Here is a 16009-nt window from a genome sequence, read left to right on the forward strand (position 1 = left end):
TGTTCGGGGCATTCGCGAGCGCGGAGTTCGTCCTCGAATTCTCAAGAGGAAACAACAATTTATTTTATCGGAGCCACGGAAATACCCGAAGGACCAGTCGCAAATCACTGCCTCCGCGTGATGCTTTACGATGGAATTTCTCTATCTCTTTCGAGCACTCGCGCGTCCTCGTTTCGCTTTGCTCGTCTCCTTTCTTCTCCTTCCTTTTGCTTCCGCAGCTGTTGAATACAACGGGGGTATTGCTGTCGGTTAGAAGAGGGAGCATCCCACGACGGAGACGATCGTTTTGCAGATGGAGGCGTAGATCATCGAACGTTATGAAATATATAATGAAAAAGGTTCTCGGTGAGAAATGGGTATACGTCTGGCATTCTCGATATATACGGTTGGAGCCATAATCCAAAGCGACAAGGCTGACGATATAAATATGAGATATACGCACGCGGAACGGCGATGCATCGACGCTTGCCCCTGGTCCAGACGGCCCCCTCGGGCGACCAGGGAAGATTGAAGCCACCTTCGGTCGTGCTCCTTCGAAAATTCAACTGCAAACGTTGCGACTTTCTCGTTTCAACGGTAACCACCGCAGGGAACGAAACGCGGAAGGGTCTGCTCGGGTCGAAAGTGGATTTCCACGGAAGTCGAATCTTATAGGCGGTTTTAAGCGGAAATATTTCAACTTCGGGCGACGATGAGGCGCGTATAAGGGGGGTTAAGACTTCGTATTCTCTTAAACGGAAAAATAATTTTAATCGAGGACGCGCGGAGTTTGTTAAACTTGTCTTGAAAGAGTGTATGCATGATTTAGGTAGACGCCAGACATTAAATCTTTCTGCAGTTGTTCGGTTCGATAAGACCTAAGGAGCCTAACCCAAACCTAACTCAGACCTAAATGCTAAGAAATGAATACCACCAGCAACGGAATGGGAACCCGATTGAGGGCAGGGTATCCTCGATTTCGCAACGATAAAAGGGCAAGCGGTTTGGGGGATAATTCCAACTCGATATTCGAAGGTTTTCGATTTCTTTCGCGAGAGCTGATCGTCGCTAGGTACTTATAAACTGGAAAAACGATGATTCGGGACACCGAGCACGCCGGTGGCGCGGTTAACGAAGTAGTCGCGGCGCCCCGCGCGATGCATTCCGCCTGGCCAGAGGTAAATTGAAATTGGACGCAGTGACGCGAATTATTATAATCCCGAGGCTGCTGCTCGGCTGCCACCGGAAGCCTTGCGGCGTTTTTCCTGCCGTCCTCTCTCCTTGTGCATCGCAGGAGTACATAAAATTCAGACCCAACGTTTCCATCTGCTTCCACGTATTCCTGGGGCTATTCACTTCAGATTCGTCTTGCCGTGGTAAACGCATGGCGGACACGCTGGCATGCTGTGTTCCAGCTGTTGGAACTTAAGAAACTTAAATAAACAATGAGAATGATAGATTTAATTGTAATTGTATTACACGTCGATACGTGGTAAGATGATTGGCGCAATTTGTGTCGGTCGTGACCAGGATGACACGGGTGAAATTAAACGTAAAGTAATAATGTACTTACGTTCATGTCTTCTGACCGAAGAAGAGGAGAAGCTTCTTCATTTTCAACTTTCAAATAATATAGACATTTTTTTATGAAATATTTGCACTTGCACTTAATAAAACAGGGAGTTAATTCCGTCGGTCTTAAATGATTGAAAACTTAGCGACCACGGCGAAGTTCTAGGTAGAAGTATTCTACTCCTGATATTGGTACGAGACAAATTTCTAATTGTAATATTTAATAAAGAAGCCGAGAAAAACGTTTTCGAAAGTAAGCTTGTTTCTCGCTAGACTAGACGCCTAGCTTAATAATCGAATAATTCGCGGATGCATTGTGCTCGAAAAACGGAGGAGCGAGTAACGTCGAATAATTCTTCGTTTCAAGCGCAGCAACAGCCATACGGGCTATCGATTTTTCACGGGTACCTTGTAATGCTTCAACGTCGGGTTCAGAAGCGGTTTAGTCCTTCGGTGTAAATGTTCCCATTAGGCCGCGGCGGGCAAACGACGAAAGGAGGAAATCCTGCAACGATAAACTACCGGCAGGATGAACTGGCTCGCTGCAGTTTAATGTTCGACGCTGCTAAACTGCACGCGCTAAAGCGTGACGCGCGTTCCACATTAGCAGTCCAACCTTCCTTGAAGGGCCTGGTTTTCGCGTAACGGCGGTGTCGCTGGAAATAAAAACGCGAAATTGATTAGAATTTTGATTAGTATTGACTAGAATTACAGATATGCGAATGCAAAGGCGAAGAGATGTTTTACCTTCGCGCGGAAAACGAAAGGTCCCGTTCGATAACGCGCTCGAATTTCTGAACGGCGGACTCCTAAATAAATTAAACGCCTCGCTACCGCCATTACGTTCAATTATCGCGGTGGCAGCCCACATTGGAACCCACGTAGCGACACGTGTACACCGTGTCAAAACGCAGCGCAGTTTCCACGATTTCGACGCGATTCGACGGCAATCACTTTAATGATCACGCGTCGCTCCATTAACGAAGGGTCCCGAAGGGTTTCTGGGCTTTCTGAACGAACGAACGTCGCCAACGGCGGTCGTGACACGTCGCGTTTAGCCCTTTTGAACGCGTGAACCCTTCTGCGAGCTTCCTCTCGTCCGTTGCTACAGTTTCCATGGAACAACGCCTCGATTCACCTGACTGGAGCTCTTCGCTGCGTTCAACGGAGACACGAACGAAATGGAAGACATTCGGAAGCCCAGTACTCTGTAGCACCCCCTAAGCCGAGCCTGGTACCTTCTAGGCCTCCTAGATTTCACCTACAAAAATGTTTACGATTAATTTCCTCCCTTTCGATTCACTTTTAGATCAAGATACATCTCCTCTCAACTAGAGCGGAGAAAACTACACACCGAGGGAAAAATCTTTCGAGCAGAGGGAGAGAGAGAGAGTGAGAGTGAGCAAGAAAAGGGGGAAGTTCGTTTTAATTAGAAACGGGACCACGTGGAAGATGAAGGTACAGCGATGAAAGTACGCCGAATGTATAATTGAGTCGAGTTTCAGCGTGGTCCGTTGTTCGTTGAAGAACAACCGTGGTCGAGGAATATTCGAGGCGAGAACTTCGTTTCAGGATTGCATCCCACCGAGAACGTGACAAGGGCTGAACGGACAGATTTAATGACTATTTGATGAGCCAAGTCGTTACGCTGTAACTATTGATAGAGACGCTTTGTAACTATTAATGAACACCCTTTAACCCTCTGACTGCGGATTGCGAGAATTACAACCTGCTGGGACGCGCCATAAATTTTGTTACAACCTTCGTAAACGATGGTCCTATTGTCGTTCGATGATTTATCGAAAATTTCGTTCCAGCATGTCGAACGTTCTGTTAAAATTCCTTTTATTAATGCCATCGGATTGTTGGTAAAAACGATCTCCCCGTGTCGACACAATTCCCGCATCATGCCCCCTTGTTTTATTAAAATTGAACGAACGTTTTATTAAAAGCATTCCTTTCGACGTTGGCATTGTTTCGTCTTTCATAACCCGTTATTGAAAATTTCACGTGTAACCGAAATTTTCTGTTATCGCGTCTCACCTGGGACAATTTTGTTTTACAATGATAACGAGAATTTGATTGACATTTTCGGACGCGGTTGCGTCGTACATAGGGAGGGGGATAGATGTAAAATTGACCTTTTTTCCATTTTCGTTAGTGTAAAATTTGTAGGGGGAAGGATCAACGAAACATTTTGTTACGCATTGTTAAGGTATATTTTTCACTTTTAAGCTGGACTAGCGAGTCTCTCGTGTTTCAGGATAACCATTTTGCGAGGCAAATAACGCAGAGCGCTATGGGGAATGTCTTCCCACGACCACTGGGAAGCGGGGATTCGTAGTAGAAGGTAAATGTGAGGAAAAACCTGTAATTTAAAACTGTGTAAATAACTTAATTGCGAGGGTATATTTTCTTGCATTATCTTGGACGTACCATGTAACAGACGCTTCTATTCCTGAATTCTAGTTGAAGAAAATTGGACAAATGTTTATTACCCTTATGTAGGAACCGTTTATTTATTGCACGGACGAAGAACGGAACTTTAAATCAACGTTTTGTCTTCCAATCGTTGTAACGTGTATTGTAATCATTTAGATTTTATAGTATCGATATAATCGTTTATATTATATAGTACAATTTGGATTCATTGTACTGTGACATTTGTAGAACTTCGGAATATACGATATTTTTTGTTGTATCTTTTGGATTTGCTAATGAAAGAAATTGGTTTTTTGAATTGTCCCGTTTTCGAAGGTCCGACATATAATGATCCGTGTGAAAAATTATCTGAACTTAAATCGAGTCGTATATACAAATTTAAGTACCCTTGTGCTTCATTTATTGTTATGACAAAAGAACTCTAATAGGGAATTGTAGATGTTTACATGATGCAATCACGTATATATCATGCAAACTTTGCGAGTTCTCTTTCGGGTAAGACACGTGGAAATATCATTTTTCTTCAAATAAAATAATTTATTGCATAAATGCGTATCAGTACGAAAGTTGCGGTAGTATTCGATCTAGCTTTTTCCGAATAATTTCGTTGTAGGCGGGTTTCGAGGGAATCGCGAACTTTACGCGAGAGTTTAACATCTCCCATTATCCAAGACATTTAGCTATCGACTCCTTGGATAATGCATCATAATGCATCGCACGTGCATCGGAGTCAATGCGGTTACACGGCTGAACGGAGTTAAACACGCTCTTCAGCCTACATTTGGGATGACGTTTACGCATGGTCGCGTGAGCTTATAGAGATCCTGTCCCAATCGAACGTGTTCCCGTTGGTTGTCTCGTTTCGCTAATCCTCCTGTGTAAAGAGCGTCGCTGGCATGGCAAGGTGGAACTTCACTCAAAATCCGATAATACGTTTCGCTGGCTGAATTAACTCCAAGTTCTCTGGGACGGTATGGTATTGTTGAAACTTATTTTAGAACGCTATAATTGCGTGTAACTCGATAACCAGACTGCGAATGTTGTGCATCTATAGACCATTTTATTCGTAATGTATGTAGAATGTAGTAGATTACTGTGATTTCTTAGTTTTCAGAGAGTAGAGAGCAGAGTAGATTTCTTTTTTTAAATGAGACCTTCTTTATTTTTATTCATAATGAGATATGTAGCATTTGTTTAGACAAATTGATCGACCTACTATACCATGTCGCGTAAAGATTGTACCGCTAGTCGGTCTGTAACACTGGCTGCCAGCTATTAGGCGCGCGGACGTTGGCCCCTAATAGGCGGGAACCAGTGCTACAGCCCCTGATAGACGGCAACCAGTGCTACAGCCCCAGTGACCGGGTTGCGTCAAATCTGCTGAGAAAAGAAACTTCAATTTAAGGATTTTAATAGGCTACCGAATAAATTGATGCGTCCCTATAAAATATAGTGCTATATTATGATGGATGAAAATGTACAGGGTGTTTCATTCAACGTGGAATGTTTAAATGTCTCACGAAGCGCGTCGAAGCCCCTGATAGGCGGCAACCGGTGCCACCGCTTTTTTTTTTTATCTCCACTTATAAATTTTAATTCGTAGTTTCCCCAAGAGAACGCAACTATCCACATCTCCCAAATAAATATAACAATTATTACCCGAAAAATATTCTCGAAAGAGCGAAACACCTCGAGTTCGGACCGTTTAAGAAGGTCGATATCTCGGTTAGTATCGATCCTGGCGAAAATGTATACGCAGCAAAAATTCCTCAAAATTTCATTCCCGGCACTTGTTCTCATATGGATTTTTGCTACAAAAGCAACGCCGCGCGAAAATATCGAATATTACAGGGCCGATGCCTCCCACGATTCACCCCGTGGCTACGAATTTTGTTATATCGTGTATGCAACATATACGCTCCAAGTTTTGTCGCGATCGCTTTCACAGTTCCCTCGGGAGGCGGCAATAAACGTACGTAACCGCGTTTTATTAATACAGAAACGATGACGGGAAGGATTCCGACGGTGACTGCTCGAAGTTGTACAGGCGATCGTAAAACGATGGAAGAGATTAGGGGATGAGGGTAGGATGAAATAGGTTAATAACGTAGGCGAAGGAAAGGAGACAATGGATTGATCAGGGGGTGGAGGAAAGCGAATTGGGGCCAACGACCGGATTAAATGGTAGTTAGTAGGTGGGATAGGTTAACCCCTTAATTGCGCCATTTTGGTCCTGCGAGCCTTCCTCCTCGGTACAAACGTTTTCGGTCACGTTTGATTCGTAAGTTCGCCTTACGTAAAAATAACGTGAAAAATAAAATAAAAGAGGTCAGAACACTCGGAACTAGATATATAGAAAATAGAGGGAAAATGTTTAGAAGATAAGCCGTACTTTCATTCGGATCTCCATGCTTTAGTACCTTTTCGATTTTTGTTAAAAAAGGTGAAACAGAAACACGCGATTAACCTCGACTCCGCGATTCCTGGAGGGGTGTTACATTCGCGGCGGCCGTAAATCCATTTTTACGGGCTTTCGATACCGTATCCCGGCGAATCAATGATCGCCTATAAAAAGGTATCTTACTCGAGGCAGCGCACGTATCCGTATTCTCTCGCTTAAATACGCGGCATCTATCATCCCGTATTGTACGCGATATCGCGGCTACGGTTCGCGCATCTATCAGCCGAGCAATATCGCTTACACGGCCCGCTAAAGTCAACCGTATCGGCGTATCAACGCGCATCCAACGGATGTCCATCAATTTATTTGTTTCATATAGTCGTGCGTCTTTTTTTTATCGGGGAAACCTTGGACCCCACCGACATCCGCCGATAAACCACCGATTCTCGACTGATTGATATTAAACGAGAATCAGGGCGTCCTTATTGTGTGCGTTCGTGTTAAGGGTGAATAATGGCGGCGGACGATAGGGTGTATTTATGCAATCGAACGAACTCGAACTCGAACGTTTTCCTACATTATCGCTTGCCATAAATGCATAAATATCTGCGGTCTAGTTATTAGGGATGCGCATAGTGTATATTATTGTTATTGTAGTATCGGGGAATTTTTAAGGGAGGTATCCCTTATACAATAATTGGGTTAGAACGTTAGAAGTATGCGATGAAGTATGTTCGTACGAGGTGTCGTTGAGAAAATTGATCGTGAAAATTTTTCAGATAAAATACGACGTACAAATAGTCTGACTACTGTTCGCTATTTCTACTTACAGCGGGTAACAGCAGCGCAAGTAGAGTCAGCCAACAATGGTCAGACACGCCAGTCACCTCAGGCGCGCGTCCCTACTCAACATTAATTTTCTCGTTACGATTACCTTTGGTACCGGTGTAATGACGCATTAAATAATCGCGGTTGAGAGAATGGCACGCGAATTCAAAATGACATAAATCTAAAGCATTCAACTTCGAGCTTAATATGGATTTTAAAAGGTAACCACGAACGAGTTTGCTCTGAAATTAATAGGCCAATTTCTCACAAATTTAATTAGCACGTTCATCTCATTCGTAGTAGGGTATATCCCGTTCTATTCCATTCCATATTCCCTTTGGTAAATGGATCGTATGTGGGGGACTAATTGCTCGAAACCACTTGATTGTTGCCTGCGGAGTCACTTATGATATTATACTATTTACGGAATGCCTCCTGGCGTGATTGATACCGTCATATCCAGCGCGGCAAAGTAATTTACCATTAAATATGCGAAACGTACCTTCCGTATCGTGACGTAAAAAATTCCATTTAATATTAGGTTTAATATTACATTTAATAATACGTATTTTTCGTCAGCAGATTTTTCTTTGTTCAGGCCTAACCCACAATTGCGCCGATAAAAGAGATTAAATACATCTTTGAAGTCACGAACGTTCGTCGCGGTGTCACAGAGCGAGTCGTCGAATTATGCTACATCGACGATTCGAATTTCTGCAAGGAAAGCAAAACAATTTCCACGGTTACACCATATAATGCACACGACTAAATACGTACCGGGGAAACTCGCTCGAGTCGTCGAGCGAAACGTCGAATCGTCGTTTCCAATTTTCAGCAGAAATTCAGCAAACGATAGGAGTCTCAATAATTTCGTCGACTAGACGAAAGACGTCCTCACCCATTCGATTCCATCCAAATCGAACCTATCCCCTGCGAGAGACTCGAGGTCTTGGCGAAACGAAAACAACGAGGGCCCTCGATTACTCTAATTGCGTGGTTGAAAAAAAAAAAAAAAGAAAAAGAAAAGGAAAGGAACGAATTAAAACAAGTCGATAAGCAGGACGGTTAAGAGCGGTCTCCTCGACTGGATTGCGCGCATTCATCGATCGGGGATCCCTGTTTACCACCCTTTAGGAAACCGGGCCTTCAATCGAGGCACGCAGGTGCGTGCTTGCGTAGCTATTCGGTAATTACTCGCGCCGTATTCTGGCTTCGCTGCAGTCGTATAATTATTTCTTGAATTAGCGACACTACCCTCGACGGGTGAACGCGTTTCCCAGTGCCTCTGCGTGTCTGGAAAAATGCGAAACCAGACGAGTTCCGCTTAATGATTCCGGCTCGTTGGTTACAAAGAGGAATCTGAATTAAATTAAACAAAAATTTCTTTCCTCGGCGATCGTCACGAATTGTACCTTTAAAAACATGTACTTTTCGTGTATTCTACTTGTACATCGATGTTTATATAGCACTCGTGTCGTAATCGAACCGATTAACTTTCCGTGATTACCTAAAATTTCGATTAAATTTAAACAAATAATATTTTACATCGTTGGACTGCGGATATTATGCGATCACGGTGGATGCTTATATGAAAAACGTATGCAAAACGTGCGCGTGATACGTTTCGTAAAATAGCATCATAATAATAATAATATTTAAAAATATAAATATTTCATTCGGAGTCTCTTGGGTTTCATAATTTTAGTAAATTACCAAAACGTCGAGGGGAAAGATGAAATATTTATTTAGAAATTGCAACGTAATATATAGAACGCATATAGATATACCACAAAGATACGTGATTGTACCAAAAACGAAACGATAGAATTTATGATTATTCACGATCCCTTACGTGACACCCTTGACATTTACTGTAATCAAACAAGTGACTAGGCTTAAAGATACCTTTTTCTATCGAGTGTACAAATATTTCACGTGACACTAAATACGATATAATTTATATGTTTAATATAGGAACTGTAAATAGAAGTTTGCAAGTAAGTTCGCATAAACCTAGACACTCAGCCTTCGAGGTACCCAACCCCGAACGTAAATTTCTCTCACTTTCTATTTCGCGGTGTTCGGTTTCACCCGGGTCAAAATATTTCCTGTTTCGTTTCGAATTTCGTCCACGACCCTCGCGATCCTCCCTTGAGGCAACGCGCAGAATCGTCGGAATAATGACGTTCCATCCTGTGTGTGCAGCTGCACGTGCATGTGGTTTCCAGGGGGTGCGTTAACGCCTAGGTTGATGCACCGACGGAGGCATCCTCCATCCACTTGCCAGGTAATTGCGTTATGTATTGACTTGGTTTACCGGAGCGAACGGGAAGGTTCACGTACGTCGATGGGTGGTAAAGGGGTGAAAGGAGGGAGGGCGGGGGAGGGAGTGCAGTCGACGAGTTGCATATTAATTATCTGATAATTTCCAGCTTAACGAGCCACCACCCCTCGCGACTACGTCGCGCTTTTTCGCGTTCGAGGCTCGAGGGGTTGCGATTGTTCGATCTCGAAGTCTGTCGAGGGACGTCGAGAGATCCCTTTGCAAAAGGGACGGGGATCGTCCCTTTGATGGAAACTGACTCTTCCCACCCCCACACCACCTCTTCAAACTCTCACCCCTCAGGAGGAACTTTTTTTCCGTCTCTCTCGGTGGAGACGATTCGAGGGAATTCGGAACGTGTTTCGAGAAAAAAAAATTCTAGGAGCGAAACAAGTAAAATAATAACAGTAAAAAATCGCAGGAGCTTTGAAGAAAATCACGAGTGCCTACGAGGTTAATTACATTAATTAGATAATAAAAATATCGAGCCTCGTTCGCGACCGACGATTGAATTTACTATCGAACGATTGATCTACAAGTTTGAATTGTGTCTCCAGAACGAAACGCAAATTCTGAGTACCGAAATCCAGTGTCACGTAATCGATTGAATATTCGAATCGGAGTCGCGTAATCATTTTTTCGAAATTACCCCGTCGACTTGTTGAAATTTGTTATTGCAACGAATATCGGGAGGAGGGAAAAACACACGGACCAAGCGTCAGACACCATTTCCAATTAAACAGACATGAATGTAATATAAATACGGGCGCGTCGACGATATAGCCCCAATAAAATGCATATTTGATTATTTATTTTGAATATGATTGGAATTTTAAACCGACGCGTCCCGCTGTCGATAGATTCATGAATTTCAAATACGGCCACATTGGCGGCGCGACGCCATCGTCGCGGCCGGAGATAGGAGAGTAATTTCGAGACGTCGGGGAAGATATCCCGGCATTCGAAAATAGACGTTCGACCGTTTCTTTTTTCCAGTCGCGCGAAGGAAATTGAGAAAATTCAGTGCGTCTCGAATAAGAATAAACCCTTCGTCGTCGAAGAGCGAATTATCGTGTGATTTTATTGGACTCTTGTTCGCGTGGCGCCCATGCGTTTGAATTATTTACGAACCGCTGGCAAATAATGCGAGGAAAAACAAGAGGATATTTCGCGTCGCCAGCCTCGTCGAATTCGCATGCGTCACCGAAACCGTATTTCGTCGTTTCCTGGTGGATGACGTCTTTGTAATAACGAAATATAGAGGATTTAAAGATTCATTGCTAACAGTAACGTAAAGTGAAGGGTACAGCCGCTACTTTTTTAATTTTAAGGCCACTTTACTTTACGAATCCAACGTCATTTTAAAGATCAAAGTAGATCACTTTAACGTCTTGAAAAATGGAATAGGATCTAAAGTTCTTTCATATATAAGTCACAAGAAAGAGAAAAACTTAGTTTCATACATAACAAGAAATAAAATGTAGGTACTAATTAAATCCTAGAATTAAAGCTGGTAAATAAAACAAAAATTCTTGAATTTTGGATAGGACAACTACCACCTTAAACTGATGTATTTTCCCGCTTGTATTTAAAGACCGATAGACATTGAATAACTAATCCTAACCCCGAGCGAGCGATTAAAAGAAACAAACCATTAGGAATTAACTACGGAACGATTCCTAAAATATTCGATTCGGTGGCGTTCAACGTTAGACTCGGATGCTCGGAAGAAAACTGAAAAGGTGTGAGGTATTTTCATAAAGTATTTCGAAAGAGGCGGGCACCGTTCAGCTTGTCCCGTTGTATATCACGCCGGGATAAAAGTTTCCGTTGTTTATTGCTGAAAAATACAGCCGCTTCGTGGACTCGTCGAGGGAGGCAAGGACTGGAGGGGGACGAAAAAAAGAATTAGTAAAATGTGGTTATAGTCGAGGGGGAGGGATTTCCACGATGCGCGTGAAACATTGTGCTTTCCAGACACGGGCGAACGTTATTCATCGCTCGGTTCTTGGGTTCGACCGAAAATTTTTCCGACGATTCCGAGCCCGCCTCGGCTCTCAGCCTCGAGGGAAACTCGAAACTAGTGGATTCCGGACGCGTAATCGAAGCTCCGTCGGGCGAAACTTCGCTATCGCGTAATCGTGCATCTAATTGCTCCTCTAATTAATAACGGGTGTTGTAATATGAAAATTAAATCGAAACCTAGCAATTGCGGGCACGGCTTAATTTTCCTGCTGCTAAGTAACGTTCCAGGGTCGAACTAAACAATAGGTGGAGGTAGCTGAATATTCTTCATTTAGAAATCGCGTCCAACGCGTGAAATTTCGCGTACGATTTACATTTACTCGTCCGTTTCATGAAACGAAACTAAAATAATAACAACGGCTTAAAAGTTCACCTGCCGCGCCGTGTTTCCAGCTCTTTTGAGCTGCATATTTTTCTTGAGATGGCAGTTCCAGCGGGGGATGCTTTTCCCCCTGTGCCTCGCATCACCAAAGGTCTGTTTCTAAAGCGGCGGGTGCTTCAGAATGTCTGGGGATGTTACTTACAGAAAAATATTCCTCTTTCTCGTCCGAAATTTCTCGGCAACCGCTAACGGCTAAGTTCTCCGGCACTTTGTCCGTTTCGTTTGTATATTCCAGCTTCTTTGCGTAATATCCGAACCGCTTACCTCTTTGTTATCTCTTTTTAGAGAATGGTTTCACTAAATTGCTCCTAAACCTGAGTCATCGCTTATTTTGGAGAGAGGCTTAAAAAAAAAAGAAAGAATGGACAATGTCACCGATTTGACTCTTTCTATGAATCTCCACCGAGTGGAATGCTAAACATTGTATAAAACGAGCTCTACTCAACCGGGACGCTTGTAAGTTTTACAGAATCTTACGTATGAATGCATAAACGAGAGTACTGAATTTCGAAAAGTTCGCGTCAACTGCTTCGTCTGCGAGTTGCCTCGAAACTGGTAAAAGGAACGAACTACCCCCTTAACGCGCGATTGACATGATTTGGATTGTTTACTTCGGCGGAGATAGCCAAACAAACGATTAATTTATAGGAACACGGTTATAATACAGCGCAGAAGAAATGGGAAGTATCAGAAATTAATAGCACTTCGTGTTCCTCGTTTCGATGGTTATAGTTTTATGGACGGTCGTTTTCTGCTTTTTTACGAGGAAGCCATCAGGGGCGTCTCTAGTCGATCCAGCGATTTTCCCTGGAAGGGAAAAGGGATGGGTGAGGGTAGACGTCGGTCGTTGAATGTTGAGGCCACCCGTTCCTCGCTTCGTCTTGCCACGCATGCGAGCGAGCATTATGTATAAGATACGGCTATGTGTTCTCGCGGTGGAACGCACAGAGGCAATGCAAATAAGCCGGCTTCCGGTTCTCCGTGTTTTCGCGTGCAGAGTTAGCACGTTTCCATACGAATCCTTCGAGGCGCGAGCCACCGAGACGTCTGGGAGACGTTCGAATCGTTTCTGCAACTGCAACGTGGAGAAATTAGATTCTTCCGCTTTTACGGAAGAAAGAGAATGTACATATGCATTTTCGATCGTGGATCGTGTAATTTGTAGATCGTTAACGCCTGTGAGAGCGTGATAGAGAGTTAAGGAGAAGCCATCTCTTCGTTTCGGAAATATAAAAGCAAGAATATTTTTGTTATCCGAGGGAGCGATTTACAATTTATTTTATGAACAGTATTTATTTTGTGCGATATGCAAGAAAGATTCGTTTATAGTGCGAGTCTACTGTCTAATGCTTGTTCCTCTTCTGTTTCTGCTTTTTTTTTTTTTACAAATATGTCTACAGGTGTACATAGAGATTTCACTCGAGGAGACCAGAAGGCAAGACGTTGCTCTCGCGACGCTTAAATTTATTCCATGTATACGAATAGATTGTTTACTTAAAAAGCAACTAAGTCCGAATACTCCCCGCACAAAATGAGATAAGACGGGACGTTCCCCCCGGACGGCCTTTTATCCGGAACCCCGTCTTAGACCGCCAAATGAGAAACTTCGCGATGTTCACAATTCTCTTCGAAAAGAAAATGAAATTCTCTCGTTCAATTTTTATTCTTCCAAAAAACAAAAAAAACAAAAAGAAACGGTGTGCCTGGAAAAACCTCCCGGGGAATTCCGAACGACTCCTTCAAGCGCTTCGTTAAATTCTGAATAAGGGAGGTCTCTAAAATTCAAGGCGAAGTTCGAGACGGTGTACAACACTGTTTTTAGGAATCTGGAGGTGTCTTGCTCGATCTGCGTGCAAAAAAATTCCTCGAGGAATTTTTATGAAAGTCAAGGGTAGCGTCCTTCTATGGATACATCTCTAATTATTTAGTCGGATACAATTTAGTTTTCGAAATAATTTCACTTTTAATTAATTTTACTTTGAAAGATAACCGAAACGCACCTAATAAAATCTTATCCTACCAACGATCGCACGATCGAGTATCCACCACCCTCCCCTACAAAAATCGTTGACCCATCTTCTTCGAATTCCTCGTCGAAACCCTACTTCTGCTAAAAATTGAAATCGAATTTGGCGGAGGATGTAGGGAAGCTGGAGAGCCAGATATCGAAGTGGATTTCTATTAACCGTCGACGAATGTATTCTTTCCGAATGGAATTGAAATTTTCCTGTTCTGCCCTCGCCTCGACCCGGCATCGACTTTCATTCGGCTTTGAAAAAATTATTCCTCGCGCGAGGGAGGCGTGCTTTACAAAGAAATGAAATCCAGAGGTCGAGTATGATTTCACCGCGATATCTCGCTCTTTCCCAGTTCGGGAAATTTCTTGATTCACGTAGTCGTTGGGTGCGTTCGAGGGGTTCTTTCATTGCCGTGCTCGGGGGCAAGATAAGCCGGCAGGCTGGGGGCACGGAGGCGGAAGCCACGTCTTCTTCTGGTACGCGGGACGACAGGAAAACCGTCGCTGATATGCAAATGTAGGCGTCGCGGCCGCTTTCTGCTAATTCGTTTTGCGTTCTCGCCTCTCGCCCGTCGTCTCGCAGTTCCCCTCGTTGTTATCGTTCATTTTCGAGAGCTAACACCGCCTTTTGGCTTCGTTCTCCGCGGCTCGAATTACGCGTTTCCGCTTTCCGAACGATCATTGGTCCGTTTAACCTCCTCCTTTTCCGTTTAATCGTGCTTGGAGTGTTCGTGAGATATGTACTGCCGAGATGTACAAAATATGTACGATATATATGTTACGGTGAATGTGATAAACTGGGGATTAGCCATAATCCCCGCTAAAGTTGGTAAATCTGATGAATCATGGAACATTTATTAAATTGACTAATGATTTCACGTAATCTCAAACTCGTGATGCGGAATGTGATAAACTTGTTAATGCATATGCTCTTGGTCGTTGAAACTAACATCAAATCATATCAAAATAGTAAACACGACATGAATAGAGAAATAAATTAAACACGTTCGACCTTTCATTGCTCAGTAAAGTAAAATCCGCCGTCATCGATTCTAAGTTTATTTTCTTATAACTTTATAATAAAGCGTTTCTGAGCAAACGCCAAATAAAATTTTGTCTTATTTCCACTTGTACGATGTGTTCTCGAATTTTGTCCATTAAAACCCGGAACACCCTGTATTATTCCGTTACATATTCCTCGATGTAATATAATGTTTCGTAACGCACAAAACGCTACAATAAATATCAGTCCCTCGGCCACGAGCACTTTTCATAATTTACCGTCGTGGACAGTCCTTGTACTTGTTTACCTTTAATCAATAATGCACGATACTCCAATTATTACTGCAAGCTACTCATAGGTCACTTATAGTCTACCCTTCGACCACAAACTGAGATCAAACTTTCGAGCCCCGCGTACGATAATATTGGGAAATTTCGTTCGTTCTGCCACCGGAAATTGTTTCGTTCATCTATCGTATCCTTCGACCACCTTTCGTACGTCGCAATTAGGGGTGCTGTACCACGGCGCCGGTCTCGTCGCGAATACGAGGAAAGAAAGGCGACTCGCGTAGCATTAACGAAGCGTTCCCAGAGAAGTGGGTCACACCTGACTGCTTCGACGCCTGGAGAGCTGCATGGCCATGCAAATGCGCCAGGCTTTTTTCGTTGTCTCGCTTTCAGTCTTAGTTGAGCGTGTACAGTTTATAAAAGGCACTCGGTAACTCACTCCGTTTCAGTCGCGCGATATGGCGAGCACCACGGAAGCGATACCAGGGTTGTTCCTTGGGCACTTTACGTCCCGACGCTATCTCTAATATACAACCCTTGTATATATCGACCCTTATCGCGAAGTAACGTTCCGTTCGATTGTACTTGTTTTCATGGACACGCGTGTCCCCCGAAAGGGAGTACACGAATTACCGAGACACTCTTGTTTAGATGAAACAAGTATGTATTTTTAACACTAGGTTTAGGATCATTTCGACCCGTTCCTAATTTCACAAGATTTTACAGAGATCGTTTGTACATTTTGCCAAC

General features: G+C 43.3%; 1 long non-coding RNA gene across 2 annotated transcripts in view; it reads right to left on the bottom strand.

Annotated features, from left to right (window-relative positions):
- Nucleotides 1-1504: 1504 nt before the first annotated feature.
- LOC128881475 (uncharacterized) overlaps nucleotides 1505-16009 on the bottom strand; it is a 70870-nt gene continuing 56365 nt past the window's right edge. For both annotated transcript variants that reach the window (XR_008458082.1, XR_008458083.1), the window contains exons 3-4: nucleotides 2299-2812; nucleotides 1505-2207 (exon numbers count right to left, since the gene is read on the bottom strand). This is a non-coding gene — a long non-coding RNA (uncharacterized LOC128881475). The remainder of the gene's footprint in view (nucleotides 2208-2298; nucleotides 2813-16009) is intronic.

This window comes from Hylaeus volcanicus, chromosome 8 (genome assembly GCF_026283585.1).
Source record: "Hylaeus volcanicus isolate JK05 chromosome 8, UHH_iyHylVolc1.0_haploid, whole genome shotgun sequence".
NCBI lineage: Eukaryota > Metazoa > Arthropoda > Insecta > Hymenoptera > Colletidae > Hylaeus > Hylaeus volcanicus.